A 17,254-nucleotide genomic window follows, 5' to 3' on the forward strand; every position below is an offset into this window, starting at 1 on the left:
TTGGTAGATCATAAAGGGAGCTGCTACAGGAGATCTGTTGCTCTCTACTGGATTCCACCAGCACTGTATTCCCATGTGCACATCACACAAAGAGACATACACATGTGATTTAAAAAGCAAATCTCTAAAAAGCACTACATCTGTTTATGAGGCCTGTACTCTCAGGGTCAAATCCCCTCCCAGTGGCCTCACTCACGGAAGGCCATGACATTGAGGGCTAGGATTCCTTTTTTCTGGTGTGTGCTGCCCTGCACAGTGAGGGGTGGATTTTTCAACCTTGAACTTTGAGGAAACACCAACATTCAGATTGTAGCAGTATCCTGTGTCATCGTTGATATGACGCAACCTAAAAATCCTTTCTGTTAAGCTTGCTGTGCAAGTTACTTGGCGATATATATATATATATATATATATATCGCTATATATATATATATATATATATATATATATATATATATATATGGTAGCCCACCCCCATTGATATCCTTGTATTTTAATGCTAATTACTGGCCCTCAAGATCTGGTTACTGCCTAGATAAAACTATCCTTGTGTAAATCTGCCTAAGACATTGGTTGATTAAAGGCCTAAAACCTGATTGGGCAGAATGGGGTAAGCATGGCTAAGGTTCCTGGGCTTTGGATTCAAGAGAATCACAGGAAACAGATGGGAGGAGGAGACAGGAGGATGCCATGATGGATTAGCACGGAGAAGGAACCTTGTGGGCTGGAGTGAGGACTTCAAGAATGGCATGGATGGAGAAAACAACATAAAAAATATAAGCAAGAATCTTGGGATTATGGATGGAAGGTAGCCCAGATAGGAATGGTTAAGATGGATGGCATTGAATGGGGGCTGGGAGATGGATGGTGGCGTTATTGACACAATGTAGGTAGAATATTTGCCCAGCCCAAGGTAAATAAGGCCATTATAAAATCTAACAGGTGTCTATGTCTTATTATTTGTGATAATGGGTTAAATAATATCGCCATGATAATCATAGGACAAATAATAAACATTATTTATCACAACACCCATTTTATTGCCAGCAACAAAGGCTGAACCTCCTAAAAGTTCTCTAAGTTCCCCAAACATCACCACCAGCTGGGGACCAAGTCCTCAAATGCCAGAGCCTATGAGAGCACATTTCTCATTCAAGCCATCACAAATTGGATTAATTTAATGTAGAAATCCTTTTATTTAAAGAAATTCTGATGTAAAATATTATGTTTAAGCTTAAAGAGCTAGGGAGATGGCTTAGCAATGAAAGGCTTCACATACAAGCAGGAGTACAGACATACAAATAGGCAAAACACTTAGACATGTAAAAAGTTAATTAAGAGTGGAGGGGTGGGGCTGTTTCTAACCTGGACTCTGTTACCTGCTTTTGGGTCACTTCCCCCTAGCAGTACTGCCTTGCCTGGCCCCAGGGGATGAAGATATGCTCAGTCCTGGTGTGACTTGATGTGCTGGGAAAAGTTAATGGGAAAGGGGGTTAGGGAAAGGGGGCTCTACCCTTTTCTGGGGAAAAAGGGAGAGGGGAAGGGGGAGAAATGGGAGGGGGACTTGGAAGAGGGGAGGGAGGGGCTACTCTCGGTATGTAAAAAACTAATATAAAAAAGTTAATTAAAAATAAAATTTAAATTCACAATATTTGGGTGGGTAGTGGTAGTACACACTTTTAATCACAGCACTTGTGAGGCAGAGGCAGACAGATCTCTTGAGTTCAAGGCCAGCCTGGCCTGTGGAATAAGTTTTAGGCCAGCCAGGACTACACAGAAAAATCCTGTCTCAAATACCAAGAAAGAAGGGACTGTCTCTGACAGTCCCCCTCCCCCCCCACGCCCCCGCCATGGAGGAGCAGCCTTGCTAGGCCACAGAGGAGGACATTGCAGCCAGTCCTGAAGAGACCTGATAAGCTACGGTCAGATGGAAGGGGACTCCCCTATCAGTGGACTTGAAGAGGGGCAGGGAGGAGATGAGGGAGAGAGGGTGGGATTGGGAGGGAATGAGGGAGGGGACTACAGCTGGGATACAGAGTAAATAAACTGTAAATAATATACAAGTAATAAAAACTTAATTAAAAAAAGAAAACCAAGGAAAAAATCACAATATTTGTATCCAGAGGTCTCATTATGTAACTCTAGCTGGTCTTGAAAGACCCCCGGAGGGTATCTTTCGTCTGAGAGACCCCCTCCCAAGGAACAACGAGACCAGGCGTCCGGATGCAAACAGCAAGAGGCTTTTATTTTGATACACGGGTACCCGGGGCAGCAAAGTCACTCGGAGGACTTGCGCGCCCCCTGGGTGGAAAGCTGGGGTTTTTATAGGGTTTTAGAGCAGAAGCGCGGGTACAGAAGCGAGAAGCATGGTTACAGGGGGCTGATTGGTACGTTTACATGAGACCACGGTTTGTGTCAAAGTTTGGCAGAGACACCAAGATTCCAGGAACTGGGTGGTCAAACAGTCATGATGACCCCCCTTAACTTGGCCCGCCACCTGTTGTTTTCCTTAGGACCCTTATCTTAACTGGAACAGTCTCACAGATATCCATGAGGGTGATTAACACAAACTGTTTTTAGTTTGACTGGGGCAGCCTGACCGCAGATATCCCAAGTGGGTGACACAGCTGGGTTTCTTAGTAATTTTCCAGTTCCCCACCTAACCTACAGAGTTTTACAAAACAGTGGTGTCCCACAAAATGGCGTTAGCTATGTTTAACTTAGGGTGAGGCAGGGGTCTTTCAGTCTGAAACTTGCTGTGTAGACCAGGCTGGCCTCCAGCTCACAGAGATCCACCTACCTCTGCCTCCAGAGTTCAAGGAGTGTATGTACAGCCAAGCCTGGCAACAAGAGGAAGCTGTATATGATATCCTTCATGTATTATCCTAGGGTTTGGAGTTAGAGACAGGAGGATCAGGAGTTGAAGATCATCTTGGATATACTGTGAGATGTGGCAAGCCTGAGCTAGAGAAAAGTCCTGTCTCAAAAGCTGAACTAAAACAAAACACAGGTACCATGTATATACAACAAGGTGGGGAACAACTTAGAAAATAGGTCCTTTGTTTTGAAAAATAATAGGCTATGTTCAGAGCTAAGTTTACAAAAATATTGAGCAGAAAGGACAAATGAACTGTAAGCCATCCACAGTCTTCACCTTAGTGTGGTACATGGCACGACTAATGAACCAGCTGTCAGCAAAGCATTATAAAGTGCATGGCTCTATTTGAGTCACATCTTCGGCTGTACACTGAGTCAGTATTGACATATAGCCAATAAAATAAAACCCCACTGTTGCCATAATGTTCTTTAATGTATACACTTTGCCCTTGTTCATTCAAATGCTGATTATGTCTCCCACTCTCTGGTTTCAATCCAGACATTGCATTGTGATACTTTTTCTAAGCATCACGTGTCTCAACTTTGTGTAAACATGACAAAATAAAACAATCAGCCACAATGTTGAGCAATAGAGAGGAAGGAGTAGGTGGGAGAGGGGAGGAACCAGAGGATAGGAAGGTGGGAGGCAGAGGAGGAGAGAGGGCAGAGACTGGGAGAGCAGAGCTGGAGAGAAATCTTGGAAAGACATGGAGACATGGACTGGACCTAATATATCATTAAAAGCAAGTATAATGTGAGAAATCTAAATGTTAGGAAACTATGAGGGCTTGGAGGTTTAGGATGGAGTAACTATTGACCAGCATTGTGTTCTAGGTTAACTAAATAAATCATAGTCTCTGTGTGGTGATTTGGGTTTACAGCTGCTTAGGACTAACAGCAGCATTAATAAAAAAATAACTAATAGTAAATTTTCACAGTCAACTACAACACCCCACAAAAGGAAGAAAGGTGATTAATGAATGCAAGTGAGTCTGATTTTTCATTAATATACCCTAATTAACTTTTTGTCATTGAGTTTACAATATTTTTAAATAAAATGATTTAATCTAAAGACAGAATAGAGTGAGCTGGGCCTGGTGGTGTGTGCCTATGATCCCAGCACTCTGGGAGGCAGAGGCAGGCAGATCACTGTGAGTTTGACCAGCTTGGCCTACAAAGTGAATCCAGGACAGCCAAGGCTACACAGAGAAACCATGTCTCAAATAAATAAATAAGCAAACAAACAAATAAATAAATAATGAATAAATAAATAAATAAAAATTGAGTGAAGGCTAAATTAGAGCAACTCTGCTTCTTTTTCACTCTTCACAGACAAAAGATGAAAGCCATTTTCCTTACCGATGCTCTCACAATCAAAGGATCTATACTAGAAAGCCTTTAAACACTAAGGGCTAAGGGAAAGCTGAAAATATTGACTTTTGTGAGGCCCACACTTGGACTCAGCAGGAGACCAGCTTTCAGAGATTTTTCCTTAACAACCTGACAGCATTTGAGAGTCAGCAGTCAAGTCTCCAAGAAGTCCTGGCAAACAAGTCAGATAAAGGTCCGCTTCAGAGGGAACGGCTGGCTCCCTACAGTCTGAAGTTCCCACAGAGGCCTGCATTCTCAACAGTGTGGCTCAGACCCTGGAGGCAGCAGGGGATAGATCTGGGTTTCTAGAAGCTCATGAATATCAAATGCAGAGGCCAGCACCAACCACACAGGTGCACTTCCCTTTTGCTCTTTCTATGAAACGAAAGAGAAAGGAAGGGTGGAGGAAGGGCAGAGGCATGACAAACATACATTAAATCTAACAGAAAATTTTATAGTACAAATGAGTCCCCATGGCTGCCTATGCTATGCTAACCTGACAATTAAGTTATAATACCAGAACATCATTCTCATAAAAAGAAAAAAATAGAGATTTTATTGGGGTTGATGAGATGGATCGATGGATCGGCCACATAAGTCTGGCAACCTGACTTTGATTCCCAGAATCTACATGAAGATAAGTCTTATCTACATGTAGATAAGACTGACACCACCACCACTAGCCCCCCCAAAAAAACTTGTCTTCTGTCCTCCACAAGTGTTCCATGGCACCCCCAATCTTTCTCCCCACTGCTCTCTCACACTACATAAATTAAAAGTAAGTTAACTAAAAATACCTATTCTTATGTTGCAAAATATTTTATGATATTGAATAAGAAATATGCTCATACTCACACAGACCAAAGTATTTTGAAAATGTCATAAACGAACTGAGATTAGTGACTAACTCAAAGGTGATTTTATAAACCTGAGGGAAAAAACACAAAACAGACCTAACATGTCAGAGAACTAATTGGGACAAAAATAATGGATTGTTTTAGTTTTATGCATTACAATATAAATGGAATTTTAATGGGTGAGCAACGAACCTAAGGCAGCAGAGTTCTTTTTTAAATTAAAAAAACGGTATGAGTGTTTTGCTTGTTTGCATATCTGTGCACCTGATGAGTTCAGTGCCCACAGAGGCCAGAAGAAGCTGTCAGATCCCCTAGAACTGGAGTTACAGATAATTTTGAACCAGGAAGTGAACTCAGGTCCTCTGCAAGAACGTGTTCTCTTACCCACTGAAACATCTCTCCAGCCCCTAGAGCTCTTGTTTTAATTAATTCAAACAGGATAAGGATTTTTCACAATGGAAATTTTTGTTTTGTGTTGTTTGTTCGAGACAGGGTTTCTCTGTGTAGCCTTGGCTTTCCTGGGCTCACTTTGTGGACCTCCAACCTAGAGTGATCGGCCTGCCTCTGCCTCCCTGAGTGCTGGGGTTACAGGAGTGCACCACCATGCCCTGAACAAGGGGAGTTTTTAGGCCTGACTAGTCTTGGCTCTTAAAAGCTAAGAAATATGAAGCACACTATCTTTCTTTCTGGTAGGACCTATGTAAAATCCATTTGGAAAAGCTACAATTATTAGCCTTGTGTGTGCTGAACAGATGAAAAGCTGTAGGACAGATTGCCAGGGAATTGCTTTTGCTAGAAATGCTGCCTTTTAAAAAAATAAAAAAACAAAAACAAATGTTTGCATCTCCTGAGGTAATAATGATATGAGGGGGAAATAGTGAGGCTGCCCCTTGAGAGTGATAGTGGCTTTCTCACCTGAGGTAAAGATAACTCAGGGTGCTTGAGCCCTGAACTGTTAATAGCCGCAGGCAAGGACAGTGGCTCCCAGATCCTTCATCTCCTGAGCTGGAAGGAATGTCACAGATAAGGATCAGGGTGCATCTAGAAAGGAATTTATGATAGGTTGACAGATAGGAAGCAACAGGGCTCCTAGATAACGGGGTGGGTCCAAAAGATGGGTTGCCATTACCTGCTAGTTACCGAAGCATTTTGTAGGCCTGGAGAGGTGATCGGTCCAGCTGGCCTACCCATGAGGTATCATTGCACCTTTGGGTCACACCCCCACATTTTCATGCAGGTGTGTTCTAGCAGGAAACATAACAGGAAACCACACCATGAAACAAATCCTCCTGCCCCCTCACCCACCAACATTTTTTGGCATTTCCAGCTTCTGGCCAGAATAGAATCTAGGACATTTCAAGCTGCTGGCCAAGGACAAGAATCAGAACTCAAGGGGAGTTTCTACTTCCTGTTCTCAGCAGTTATCACTTAAGGCAGTTCCCCTCCCTGTTTCCTCATTCCCCTGCTATCTTCCCTTCTCTTGATCCCAAAGATGTTTTTCTTCCTACTTCCCATGGCCCAGGTACACCAGAGAGACCCACAGATTCAGCAGAGTACCAAATTCAGAGGTCCCTGTCCTCATAAAGGAGAGAATTCATGATTATAAAGTAGCTTGTTCAAAACAACTCCCTGAGGCCTACAGAAGTTATTCCTTAGCGCTCCTAGGCTGACTCAAAACTAAATCACCTCAAATCTTTCCCCAAAGCTTGGGTAAATATATCCATTGTGAGAAAATGAGCACAGTATTGTGAAACCAAAGACAGAACAACACTGGGGCATAGTTACTTAGAGGTGGTGTGACTGAAATGCTTAATGATCCACTGCTGGGGTCCCTTGCTTGGCTCTGCCTCTGACAACCAGGGTATCACCAATCATTCCATCCCTCAGAAGAGGCTGCTGCTGGCACTACTGTATGATGCCCACCCCACATTTGTTAACCCCGGTTCAGCAGGGACTTTGAGAGAGACTCCATCCCAGACCTTTAAGTATTGATGCCTATATTGCTGATGATTTTGCCAATGAGTATCCTTGAGTAGCTACAGGGTTAACTTCATTATTCAGGGCTGTGAACTGAACTGAAGTTAGTCAAGCACTCTGCTGCTGAACTACCCTACCCCTTCAGACTCACACACACACACACACACACACACAATATTTTAAAAATTTAATGCATTATCTCTATATGTGTAAATACACACACACACACGTATAATGCATTAAAAATCTTGTGGGTGTTTTAGCAGTTTTACTTATAACTGTTTCGAATTGGAAATGGCTGAGGTGTCTTTCAATGGACAAAGGGCACAGATGTGGCCTGTCCAGACAGATACCATTTGATATTAAAAAAGAAATGTGCTGTCAAACTCTGAGAATACTTGGGGGGAAGGTGGCTGTTTGATACTGGACAAGATGCATGAGTCCATCTGAACAGCATCATGGCAAAGGCTAAATAAACCAAGATGAGATGGAGGTTATATCTTTTGGGATGGAGGGGGATGAACTGGTGGACCCCAGAGATCTAGTAGGAGTGGAAGCACTGGGTATGAGCTTGGAATAGTATATGCATGTCATTGTCAACCTGCAGACACAGGGGCATAATTATTACACTGTCATCTAGCTATTATACATCGGTTTGTTTTGTTTTTCTAGATATAGGGCCTCTATGTAGCCTTGACTAGGCTGTAACTTGCTGTGTAAATTAAGCTGGCTTAAAACTCATAGAGATCCAGCTTCTTATAATGATAGACAGTCCCAATTGTTTGAGTTGTCAATTAAGACTCAGGAACTAAATATTGTGGTGAAAACCTACTGGCTCAGAGAGGCATAGGAAGCACCCAGTGGATCTTCCTACTCAGCTCACATCCCAGAATAAAACAAAAAAACAAACAAACAAAAAAAAAACCCTATTGCCAGGTGATGTCCCAGAAGGAAGCCAAAAGCCTCCTGTTCTCCCTGTCTTAAATGCGCTTCTCTCAATGTCCCTCCTTTCTGTTTACTCCATGTCAGCTGGTTTCTTGCCCTGCCTCTTGACCTAGGGTTGACTTTATTTAGCTGTTGGATTAAAGGTGTGTGCTAGGGCTGAGCCCAAACCACAAGTACTTGTTTATAGTAAACAGAAAGCTCTGGGGTTAAAGGTGTGTGTTAGTGCTGAGTCACAACAAAGGAGACATAGGCTTTGATAGTTCACAATCCCGGGGTTCACAATGGGATCAAATATCGTGCAACACCAGCTGTCTACTTTCTGAGTTCTGGGGTTAAGGACATGTGGTACAACACCCAGTTCATCTATTCCTGTGTGCGTGAGTGTGCACACATGCACACCAGCACGTATATATGTGAGTGTGTGTGCAAGGGCTTGTGTGGTGTGGTGCCACCACTGTCTTTTGGTTTTGAAATAGGGTCTCTCACTGATCATTAAGCTAAGTTGGCTGAGCTTTGACCGACGGAGATCACCTGTCTCTCTCTCAAGGCTGGTTCTATAAGCATGCTCTGCTATCATGCCTGACACAAAACAAATTACTTAATTACATTTCTCCCCCTCCCACAGTGGGCACACATGCCATTGTACCCACACAGAGGTCAGAAGACAATCTTCGGAGCCAGTTGCCTCTTTTCACTACGTGGAGCCTGGGCATCAAACTCAGGTCATAAGGATCGGCAGCAAGTGCCTTTGTGCACTGAGCAACCTTGACAGTCCTGTGCCCAGCTTTTTTATGTGGGTTCTGGGGGCTGAGCTCAGGCCCTTATGCATAGCAAGCACTTTGCAGACTGAGACACCTCCCCAGTCCTTGCCATATATTCTGATACTCCTTTTTCTCCCAGTTTGGAGCCTGTGGCCTGTTCATTCCTCGGCCATTCAGTAGTAAAGGGGACATATAATAAGTCAACCAGATAAGAGAGGGAAGAATATGGCACCTAAGAGAGCAGTATTACATTTCACAGCCCCAGGAACTGAGAGCAGCCAAATAGAAACTGGGTGGAAAGTGGACTGATATGAAAGAAAAAGAGAGAGAAAATGAAAGCGCTGCCTTGAAATTGCAGAGGAAAGTGTTATCTATGTTCCCATTTAAAATTTTAGGTGGCTTTTTCATATAAAATTTGGATAAAAAAGGAATATAAAAGTGCTTTTTAAAACCTCCATAGACCAAGCTCTTCCTGAAGCATCTGTCAGGGTCTTCGGGGCTAAAAGCTGTTTCCACTCTCTCCTCTGGGGCAGAAGTTTTGTGAAATTCACCTGTGCTCTTAAGTTTGTTATTGTTTTTTAATTTCTTTCTGTACTATCTTTTTTTTTTATTTCTAGAAATTACTTAGATGTTCATCCTGTAATAACAGAAGAATCAGGGGCAGCAGATATTTCCCTGGCTTGGGCTGGAGATGCAGCTTCCTGATGGAGTACTGGCCTTATGCATGAGGCTCCAGGTTCGATTCTCAACACACACACACACACACACACACACACACACACACACAAGGGAAGAAGTTCTATTTCATTGGTTTGATAAGCTGCATACTAACAGGGAGGCATGAGAATGGAGACTTGGCAGTCCTGAGACTATCAGAGCTGCTGGCCAATTCTACCACAGCACTGGACTCTGCTTTCTGCCATCTGAAATCCAGGCAGGAGCAGAGGACTCAATTGTGGATGGAAAATGCACGATTTGAATTCTGACCAAGCACATCTTTACTTACCAAATGCCCCGACAGCTGTACTATTTGTGTTGAATTGACAGCTGTCCAGAAATGCAAGTTGAGATCTATGTTGGGATAAGACAGGGATGGAGGGATCCCAGGACTCGGCCCGCAGTCACACAACTCCAAGCAGGGAGAGGCAGCAAGTGCAAGCTCAGCTGCATACAGGAGAGTGGCTAAGGGTGGCCTCATTGAACAGCACCTTCAGTGTTTAATATCCATATGGCTGTCAGCAGTCTATCTTCCTCAAGTCAGTGTCTCAAGGCTGGTAACAGTTGTGTACTTCATATATTAGACTCATGTTTAAGCAACACAGACTCAGCATCTGATTATCGTAGGTGGAGCAGGATAACCCAGCAAATTACCAAACCAATAGCATCTCCTTGGAAAACTTCTACAGTATATTTGATGCAGAGGTTTCCTCTAAAATATGGAGCACATGCAACCAAAAGTGACTGTGGTTGGTTCAGTAATAGTTTACTAGCTAGCATTAAGTACACTGAATAATAACAGATTTGCTTCTATGATAGCATGCAGGTTAGTTCTTGGTTAACTTGACACACACTAGGGACTTCTGGGAAGAGAAAACCTCAATTGAGAAAATGCCTCCATTAGATTATAGTCAAGCCTGTGGGGCATTTTCTTGATTAACTGTTGATGTGGGAGGTCCTGATCTGCTGTGGGTGGTGCCAGCTGTGGCACATGAACCTGAATTGCTAAGAAGGCAGGCTGAGCAAGCCATGAAGAGCAAGCTGGCAAGCACTGCTCCTGCTTCAGTTCCTGCCTCAGTTCTGGCCTTGTCTTCTAATGATGGACTGTGACCTAAAAGCTAAATAGACTCTTTTCCCTCCAACTTGCCCTTGGCCATTCTGTTTTATGACAGCAATAGAAAGCATAATAACTTACCCTTATTCTGTAAACATGTATGGTCCAAAACAACCTGGGATGGCATGTGTAGTTTTGTACATTGATGTGGGAAATGAAAAGGCTGTACATAGATTCATGCCAGGGAAGTCTTGCTTATAATGGAGAGTTAGAGGTGTGTATGTAAGAGTTTGTAGAATGAGCATGTATTCAAGCATTGCTCTTGAATCTTCAGAAATACAATAAAACGCTGAGAGTGGGGCCTGGCTTTATTTGCCACACCAGTGGGAGGACTTGAATCTTGATTGCAGCCCCCTCCCCATGTGACAATCCAGGCATGGTGGCACACTCCTGTGATCCCGGTGCAGGGAAGGCAGAGACAAGAGGATCCCTGGAACTTTCTGGCCATCTGTTTCTGCGGTCCAGGTCCAGTGAACAACTCATCTTCAAAAGTAGAGTGGAGAGTGATAACAGAAAACATCTGTGGTGCGTGAGTGAGAATGGCCCCCATAAGCCCCAGTTAGTACGCGGTCCCCAGTTAGTAACTCTCTAAACCTCTAAGCCCACCACAAAGCATTCCTATTATAAATTGCCTTGGTAGTGATGTATTATCATAGCATTTAAAAAAGTAACCAAGACAACAGCTGATGTCGACCTCCGACCTTAACATATACTTGCTTGCACACGTGTCCATCTACACGCACGCGCGCACATACACATTATCCACCTCTCACACAAAATACTGAGGAGAGAAAGAAACCACATTGACAGCTGCATTGCAGAACAGCAATACAACAAAAAACCTAAAGGCCACAGAAGTAAGCCAGAGCGAGAATGGTGTAGATTCCTCACTTGCATTGGCAGCACATGCTGCTGCAGCCAGCGTGCTGCTGTAAAAGCACAGTCAAGGTCGGCTCACTCCTCTACTTCAAGTCCTTCAGTGAATGTTTTTGCTGCCCTCAGGGAGCACAGGAAGTCCTTCTGCTGCTTGCCAGGCACCATGTGGTTTTCTTCCTAGATTCTCCTGTTTCTTACTTCCACCCTGCTTTTTTCTGAGCTCAGCAATGCCTTCCTTTAGCTTCTTGTGTGTGTGTGTGTGTGTATTTTTTTTTTTTAATAAGGCAGAACAATTCTTTATCTTCCATAGGATAACCTCCACTCATCTTCAAATTCTCCCTGGAGCAGGAGCCACTCTTGTCCCATCCCAGGTTGTGCCTTACGTCAGGCACACATTGCTGAGGCCTCCTGTCAACTCTCCTTTTCAACTCTTTCTCATTATGTACTTAGCGTGTCTTTATTGTTACGGCTTAAAGCTGGCATCTCAGCTCAGAGTCAGAACTGTAAGCATAAGTGCTTATTCACAGTAGTGGCCTGAGAAAGTTCTGTTGAATCTGTGAATAAATGAATAAAGAAAAGGCAAAGTAGCTAGGACAAATCCCTGCAGGTCTCCGACATTTGGAAAGATACCAGAAGCAACTGGAAAAGTAGTCTGAGCGAAAAGAGCCTCAAAAGTAGAAAATGGGGATTGAAGAATGGTTAAAGAGACAGGTTTCTCTAGCATACCACAGGCACCGTGAGACATTGACTTAGAAAGTGGTCTCCATTGGGGGTACTTGGGCCTTTAGAGTGAATTAATTTGTGCAGTTTCCTGACATGTAATTTGCACCATGTGACTGAGGGTTTCCCATGTTGGCAGTGTGCAGGTCTGGAGGTTAACACAACCACCTTGTGTGTAATTTCTGATTATACATCTTCCATGCAAATTAAAGGCATGCAAATAAGTACCATACATACCAGACCTCCCCAGTGCTCAGGTGCACACAGGGCCACAGCTCTGTGGTGTCAGGCTGCAGCGCCCTCTGCAGTTTGGTTGGAGACAAGGTTTTCTTTGGTATTCCTCTACCAAGCTTGTGGAAATTCCTTGATTTTCCCTGGTCTCTTACTGTCTTAGTTACTTTTCTGTTGCTGTGATAAGACCTCATGACCACAGCAGCTTATCTTTTAAAAAAGTTTATTTGGGGTTTACAGTTTCTGAGGGCTAGAGAGACAATTATGGCAGGAGGCAGACAGGAATGGCCCTAGAGAAATAGTTGAGAGCTTATGTCTTGATCCACAAGTAGGAGACAGAGTGAGATAACAGGGAATGGCAGAAATCTTTTGAGCCTCCTCCAACAAGGCCACCCCTCCTAATCCTTCCCAAACACTTCCATGACCTGGGGACCAAGTATTCAAATGTATGAACATATGGGGGACATTCTCACTTAGATCCCACACATATCAACGGCCTGCCCTGTGCAGAAGGGGTTTTATGCTGGGGAGGGTAAAGGGAGGAATTTTTCTTAGCAAGGGTTTGCAACAATGTCAACTCTTAAAAGTCACCCAAGATTAGGATGGCGTTGTCTATTTAAAATTCTTCAATAGGCAGATCTCTGTGAGTTTGAGGCCAGCCTGGTATACAAAGTGAGTCCAGGACAGACAAGGCTACACAGAGAAACTCTGTCTCGATAAAAATAATAAGATAAATAAAAGTATACAACAGGCAGATCACCAGGGACTCTGAATAGCAAATTTAGAGGGGGGAGAGATGATGAGTGAATCTCAGGATTGTAATCTCTTACTGTGGAGGTGTGGTGAGAATGAGGATAGCCTCAGACCTCAGCCTCTTCTCTGCTGCAGACAGACTCCAGAGTTTACTTAATCTATGTGTTACTCTCTGCCCTGGGAATGATAATGATTTCCACCTGCTAGATTGTTAAGACAGTCAGAAATGATGAGTGCTACAGATCCAGCTAGAAGAGATCTTCAATAATTGCAACAGTTATTATAATCCAATCTAGTTTTGGAATTTAAGTGGACCATTGGTGAAAACAGACCTAACTAAATCAACAAACAGTAAAGCATATATATAATTGTCAGCTGTTTATGTTCAAGTTAGGGTGATAGCCAATTCAGTTGCTTTTCATTTATGGTTAAAAAGTTGGCAAAACTCTGACATAATCTGATTGGCCTGCTCTTTGATCACCTCCCCCTGAGGGGGGAGCAGACTTACCAGGCCACAGAAGATGACAATGCAGCCACTTTTGATGAGAACTGATAGACTAAGATCAGAAAGAAGGAGAGGAGGACCTCCCCTATCAGGGGACTTGGGGAGGGGCATGCATGCAGAAAGGGGAGGGAGGGTGGGGTCGGGAGGGGAGAAGGGAGGAGCTTATGGGGGGGATACAAAATGAATAAAGTGTAATTAATAAAAGTTAAATAAAAAAATACTCCACAAAATAGAAACCGAAAAAAAAAGAAAGTTGGCAAAAGCCAACAAAGGCAATGCCTGTCTCTCTCTATATTATCCAGGAACTAGAGAATGTTCTAATGTGTGTGTATTTGTGTGTGTGTGTGTGTGTGTAACTGAAGGAGTTCCTAGGATTGTGCCAGGAAGTACATTAAACAGACAACTCTATGGTGAAATCATAACACTAAGATACAATGAGCAAAGAAATATCCCAATAAGTAAGTGAGTGAATAAATAAATAAATAAACACATTGACTTAATCATTATTTTTTTCATTTAGAAATTATCTGGAAGCCGCTGGTGGAGCCTTTACAATTCTTCCTTTGTGATTTAAAGTAACTTTGATGTTCATATCCTGATTTTTGAAAGGAACATCCATGTTAGACTGGAGATACAGAAAAATCTTTTGTTCAATATAGAAATTTAATAGGAATATTCAGTTCATAGTAGAACCTTTTATGTTTTTTAAATATTTTTTTATATTTTGAGATTATAATTACGTTTTTCTCTCTTCCTTTTCCTCCCTCTACATTGTTCCATGTATCTCTGCTCATGACTTTTGTTTTTAAATTATTGTAATACACATCTTGTGTATGTGCGTGTGTGTGTGTGTGTGTGTGTGTGTGTGTGTGTGTGTGTAGTCCTAAATACATAAATACAACCTGCTCAGTCTGTTTAGTATTACTTGTATATACGTTCTCGGGGCTGACCATGTAAGATAACGTGTTGGCATGCTCTTCCCTGAGGGAGACAATTACTTTTGCTCTCAGCATCCCTTAGTTGCCTGTAGTTCTTCATCTTGGGCTGAGGCCTCGCGAGCATCCCCTGTCCACATGAGCATGTTTACTGATGTTGCACTTGCTCAGCTCATGTTTAGGCAGCTATGTTGGTGACACGACCAATGTGCAGCTTCTGATATTTCTAGGAGAAACAATCTCATAGCAAACTCCCTGTTCCTCTGACTCATACACGCTTCCTACCCCCTTTTCTGCTGTGGACCTTGAGCCATGGACAGAGGCGTTGTATTGTAGATAGATTGGTTGGGAATGGGCTCCACATCTTTGATATTTAGCGTGTGTGTGTGTGTGTGTGTGTGTGTTCTAATGGTCTTTGTCTGTGTGCTAAGATTGGTTTCCTTGCTGAAGGTCAAGGACCACACTTATCCAGCTAGAGTCAAAGAAGTTTGTGATGTGAAACCTTTATGTTTATTAAGCTGCCCCTGATTTTTATATATACCAGCAAATGTGAGTGAGACTTAAGCTTCAACAAGTGTACTGTTAATTATTCTGTATTAATAATAAATAATAATTATTAATATTAATAATTAGTAATAATTATTAATATTCTTAAATAATAATTATTTAAGAATACTTTTACCAGATGAAGAGCTTTTGATTGACAGCTAGCCCTCTCCTCGACGTCTGGGGTATGCCATTCCTCTGTTAGTGATCTCCAATGTTTTATATGAGAAATCAACTTTTCCCCATATTGAGACTTTCTGCTATATGACTCTTTCTTTTCTTGGTTTCAAAAATTCCCTGTTTGTTTTTGACATTTGGCATTTTTTTGTTGCAGCATATTTAGGCAAGGATCTCAATGAGTTTATACCAACTGCAACTTGCTAACCCTGCCATTTGTGTCGAGTCACATAGACTGTCTGTTCTCTCATTGTTTTTTCTTTAAACATTTTGTCTGTCTCCCCCGGTTCTGCTATGATACATATATGGCTGTGCCCAGTAGAACCCCACAGGCCTCTGTGTGACGTTAGTTTTGCTTTGTTTTTCTTTCTGTTACTCCACTGCATAAATCTCAATCTAGATTTTCCTGCCTCTTAATCTACCATCAAAATCCTCTTTCAGGGACTGGAGTGATGGTTTAGTGGTTGAGAGCATTGTGTGTTCTTCCAATGGACATGGGTTCAATTCCCAGGACCCACGTGGCAGCCTATAAGGGTCTGTAACTCCAGTTCCAGTGGATCCAACTCGCTAACACAAACATACATGCAGGACAAACACCAGTGCACATTTAATAAAAATAAATAAAAATTTAAAAATTCCCTTTAAAAAAAAGTCTTTTCTATTGCATTTTTACCTCCAGAATTTTTGGTTTTTCTTTGTAGTATCTGTCTCTTTCTTGATATTTTCTCTTTGATGAGACTGCATTTCATATTTTTCTTTAGTTTTTTAAAAAGATTTATTTATTTATCATTTATACAGCATTCTGCCTGCATGTGTGCCTGCACAGCAGAAGAAGGCATCAGATCTCACTATAGATGGCTGTGAGCCACCATGTGATTGCTGGGAATTGAACTCAGGACCTTTGGAAGAACTAATAGTGCTCTTAACCTCTGAGACACCTCTCCAATCCCCTTTTCTTTAGTTTTAAAATGCAAGTTCCTAGGTATTCTATTTAAAATAGTTGCTTAAACCAGGAGATGCGTGCCTGAAATCCCAGCACCCGAGAGACAGAGAAAGAATATGAGTTCAAGGCTAGTCTGGGCTACATAGTAAGACATTGTTTCAAAATGCCATCAAAATAGTTGATTAAACCTTTGTTCACAAGGATGGCAGGATTGCTCATTGGGTAACAGCACTTGCTCCTAGGACTGATAACCTGAGTTTGATCCCAGAACCCACATAGTCGAAGGAAGGAACTGAGCTTTGAAATTGTTTTCTGACCTCATGCACACTGTGAGTACACACACACACACACACACACACACACACACATACACACACACACCCCGACGTATGTGGGGCAGGTGAGCCATGCTTCTGGGGGAGGGAGGACTGGTTGGAGCAAGAGTGAGGTAGAGACATGTCCGAACCCTGAAAATCTCATCCTCAGACCTGCAGTTGTAAGGACCATTCTCTGCCTGTTCTGGGCCTTCATGCCCTGGTGCACATAGCCTTGCGAGCCCACCCTCTGCTACCCTTGAGGTAGTCATGGAGCCTGGTGACTAGGTTTCAGGTTAACACTTCCCATTTCCTTTTAATTCCTCTCCATGCAAAGGAAGCACTCCCAGGAACTCAGCCACAGCCAATGATGAACACTCAGCCTACCACTCCCTCAGGCTCCCCAGTATAGCCCTTACCCCCAGTGAAGAGAGCTGTTTCACTGGAAACTGTCTCAGAGAAGCTGTTTCTCCCTGGACTCACTGCCAACCCAAGCCATGCCCCCTGGCCAAGCTTCCTTCCTTCCAGTCAAGCCCTGTGCTCACTGGTTTCTGGATGCCCCAAGGGCAGAAGTGACCCCAGCACAGGACACACACACACACACACACACACACACACACACACACACACACACA

This window comes from Psammomys obesus, unplaced genomic scaffold (genome assembly GCF_907164565.1).
Source record: "Psammomys obesus unplaced genomic scaffold, mPsaObe1.curated_primary_1811, whole genome shotgun sequence".
NCBI classification, from domain to species: Eukaryota; Metazoa; Chordata; class Mammalia; order Rodentia; family Muridae; genus Psammomys; species Psammomys obesus.